This window comes from Gossypium arboreum, chromosome 1 (assembly GCF_025698485.1).
Source record: "Gossypium arboreum isolate Shixiya-1 chromosome 1, ASM2569848v2, whole genome shotgun sequence".
NCBI lineage: Eukaryota > Viridiplantae > Streptophyta > Magnoliopsida > Malvales > Malvaceae > Gossypium > Gossypium arboreum.
In genome coordinates, this window is record NC_069070.1 from 65,819,867 (window position 1) to 65,824,071 (window position 4,205).

The 4,205-nt window shown below is 37.3% G+C and overlaps 1 non-coding gene across 1 annotated transcript; it reads left to right on the plus strand.

Moving 5' to 3' along the window:
- Nucleotides 1-1,682: 1,682 nt before the first annotated feature.
- LOC128281674 (small nucleolar RNA R71) lies at nt 1,683-1,789 on the plus strand. The gene has a single exon (XR_008271930.1). It is a non-coding gene; the product is annotated as a small nucleolar RNA R71 (small nucleolar RNA).
- Nucleotides 1,790-4,205: the final 2,416 nt, after the last annotated feature.

Genomic DNA, 4,205 nt, shown 5'->3' on the forward strand with positions numbered 1-4,205 from the left:
TTCTTGATTTCTGTATCCACCATTCATCTAGTTCCTCGATTTGTAGCCTTCGTTCTTCATAGATAGGTCTTTTGTTGTTGCTTGAACATGGCTCATGTAGGTTCTTCAAACTTATTTCCTGCAAAATAGGTTGTACCACATGGTAAGTTTTAGTAGAATGATTTATAAAACCACCTTCAATTTTTGATGTGTTACTCGAATTGCGAGCTTGAAGGGTGACTATTTCGTATCCCACACGAAGTGTGAGTTCACCTGTGCCAACATCAATTATCGTTCTTGCGGTTGCTAAAAAGGGCCTCCCTAGAATTAAAGGAATGTTACTATCCTCCTTTATGTCTAGAACAACGAAATCAATTGGGAATATAAATTTGTTAATTTTAACGAGTACATCTTCAATAATCCCCCTAAGAAATTTGATTGTTTTATCGGCTAATTGAATACTCATCCTAGTTTGTTTGAGTTTCCTAAGACCTAGTTGCTTAAACATTTTGTAAGGCATAACATTGATACTAGCCCCTAAATCAGCCAAAGTATTATTAACATCTAGGGTACCAATTAAACAGGGAATCGTAAAACTCCCTGGATCTTTTAATTTGGTGGCTAGCTTATTTTGTAGTATGGCTGAGCAAACCGCTTTTAGTTCCACATGCGACGCCTCATCCAACTTCCGCTTATTTGTTAAAAGCTCCTTTAAGAATTTGACTGCGTTTGGCATCTGTGAAAGAGCTTCAATAAATGGTAAGTTAATATGTAATTTAATAATTTAAGGAATTTACCGAATTGTTATTCTGTGCGGTCTTTCCTTGTCGCATTTGGGTATGGCACACTAGGTTTGTATTCTTTACTTGCTGGTTTCTAGTCATTGTGGTCCACCTCACCCTTACCTTTACTTACCACTGTTTCTTACCTCGGTTCTGGTTCAAGTGCAACTAACCCTTCCTCAGCTTGAATGGTAATTGCATTGATTTGCTCCATTGGGTTAGATTCAGTGTTACTCGATAGTTACCTTGTGGTCGTTCAGACATCAATTTAGCGAGTTAACCTATCTGAGTTTCGAGCCCTTGGATCAATGCTTGTTGATTTTTTAAGTGTTGTCTCGGTATTCTAAAAAAGAGTTTCTGAGACCGAGATGAATTTTATTAGCATCTCCTCAAGGTTCGGCTTTTTCTCTTGTTGGTAGGGTGGTTGTTGGAAGCTTAGAGGTGGTAGTGGTTATTGGTTCCCTTGGCCTCCCCATGAGAAATTTGGGTGGTTCCTCCAACCTGCATTGCAAGTATTACTATAAGGATTATTTTGAGATCGAGGATTATTACACATGTAATTTAACTGCTCGTTCTCCATGTTGTGGCCCTAAAGTGGGTAATCTGAATTGCTCGATCCACCTCCACTTGCTTCGCATTGCATTACTGGGTGAACCTGTGAAGAACTAAGAAAACCATCAATTTACTTATTCAAGAGTTCTACCTGATTAGAGAGCATGGTGACCGAATCGACGTTAAAAACTCCACCTATTTTCGTTGGCTTTGTCCTCATGACATGCCACTGATAATTATTCAGTGACATCTCTTCTATAAATTCATAGTGTCTTATTATTGATAGTTCCACTAGCGGCTGCATCCATCATCTGTCAAGTCGAAGGATACTGGCCATTGTGGAACGTTTGAACCTGTAGCCAGAGTGGTAACCCATGGTGAAGGCGCCTTCTCAACAAATCCTTGTATCTCTCCCATGCATCGTAGAGTGTTTCTAGATCTATCTACACAAAAGAGGAGATATCATTACGTAATTTGGCTGTTTTAGCTGGCAGAAAATATTTTAATAAAAAATTTTCGGTCATTTGTTCCCAAGTAGTGATTGGCCCTCGTGATAATGAGTTCAACCACTATTTAACCTTATTCCTCAATGAAAAAGGGAATAACTGAAGGAGAATGACATCATCAAAAAAGCCATTAATTTTAAATGTATCACATAGTTCCAAAAATTTTGCCAAGTAAGTGTTGAGATCTTCGTCCTGCAAACCATCAAACTGAACAAATTGCTATATCATTTGAATTGTATTAGGTTTCAGTTCAAAAGTATTTGCAGCAACAACAGGCCTAACTATGCTCGATTCAGTTCCTTTCAAAGAAGGTTTAGCATAATCATACATAGTACGTAGAGCAGGATTCTGATTAGCAGCAATAGCAGGAGGTAGCGGATTTTCTTGATTTTTAGCTATCTCCTTGGTTGTGGTTGAAGTATCGTCCTGTTTCTCTTCTTTTGTGTATCTTAAGCTTCACCTTATTTCTTTTCAGTTTTTTGCGAACTGTGCGACCGATCTCACTATCAAACAATGATGGTCCTGACGGGTTTCTTCTGGTCATAAACTAGAAAAACCTATCAGAAGAAAATAAATGAAGAATTAGAAAAGAAAATAAAAATTTAAATTGCAATAAAAGTAAAATGGCTAAAGTAATAAAAATCGAGTGTTCCTAATATCCTAGTTCCCCGGCAATGGTGCCAAAAACTTGATACGTGATATTCATGACAGGTTTTAAAAATTTATAATTAAGCGTTCTTGAAACTAACTATTATCACAATGAAGGCAAGTGTACCTATCGAATAGTAGTATAGCTTTAGCAAGACAGAATTGTCGAACCCAAAAGAACCAAGAGTACTAGTAATTACTTTATTTTTATTATCTAGCCTAAAAATTAAGGGATTTGTTTATCTACTAATTAACTAAACTAAGAGTGTACAAAGAGAAAATTGGGGGAAAAGCTTTTGGGAAAATTCGATTGATTAAGACAATAACCAAGGAAAAATCCACCTAGACTTCACTTGTTATTTGACTCTGAATCAGACGATTTATTCATTTGACTTGATCCGTAGAAATTCCTAAGTTATATTATTATCTCTCTCGAGACTAATAACGTTTAACCCTAGGTTGATTAATTGAAATCTCTTTCTAATTAACACCTAATGTTGCATTAAGTTGATCTATGGATCCCCTTATAAGGTTTCACCCTAATCCGACAAAATCTTATCACCCTATCTCTAGGCGTGCAATCAACTCCGCTTAATTATGACAAATTTACTCTTAGACAGGGTCTATTCCTCCTCTGAATAAGAGCATTAACTCGAATTAATATCTTGGAATATTAAAACAAGAATTAAGAACACATAATTAAGAACAACTCAAATGTTTATTATACAATTCAGATAATAATAACAAGATCTGTCTTAGGTTTCATTCCCCTTAGGTATTTAGGGGGTTTAGTTCATAATTATAGAAGAAAACATCTCAGAAGAATAATGAATACAAAACATAAAAAAACCCAAAACCCTTGAATGGAAATTGAGGGGAGATCTTCAGTCTTGATGATGAATCCGGCTTTTGAGATGGACCAATCGGCTTTCCTTGAGTAATTCCTTGCTTCCTACTCCGCGTCTCCTTTCCTAAATGCCTCCTCGGGAGTTTAAATTGGTTTTAGAATGCCTAAAAGCCCTCAAAATTGGCCTTTTCCGAATAGGGTTATACTTGGGCTCGACAGGGACACGCTGGTGTGACACGCTCGTGTGACACACCCGTGTGTGATCATTCCAACCCGTGGTCAAGGCTGTTGAATAGGCACGGGCGTGTAGTCTACCTGTGTAAGTCGTGCTTCGATCCTACCAAAGAGACACGACCGTGTGACACAGTCGTGTGAGGAAGTCCAGGCTGTGTTGATTTCCTTTGTGGGTCTATTTTCTCCGTTTTCGGCCCATTTCTCGCTCTTTTTACTCTCCTATGGTCACCTAAGTATAAAACATGAAATTAAAGAATTAAGAGCATCGAATTCACCAAATATAAGGAGAAACCATCCATAAATATGCTAGGCATGGGATAAAAACATGTATAAATTACGGTTTATCAGAGTCCAGTACCCGAATCTATTCACCCATAAGAATTTCGGGGACGAAAATCCCTAAGGGGGAGAAATGTAACAGCCCGATTTTAGGCTCAGTCGAAATAGTGGTTTCGAGACCACCAATCTGAGGCTCGATAAATTATTTTGTTATTATTTTAGAGTTATAGCATGTTTTTGTCAGTGCTTGAAAAATTTGGTGAAGTAATTTTAAGGTTTGTAAGCTTAATCGCGAAAAAAGGACTAAATCGCGTCAAGTTCAAAAGTCTTGAATTGATAGATAAGTGTTAAATTACCATGAAACTTATATTAGGGGTC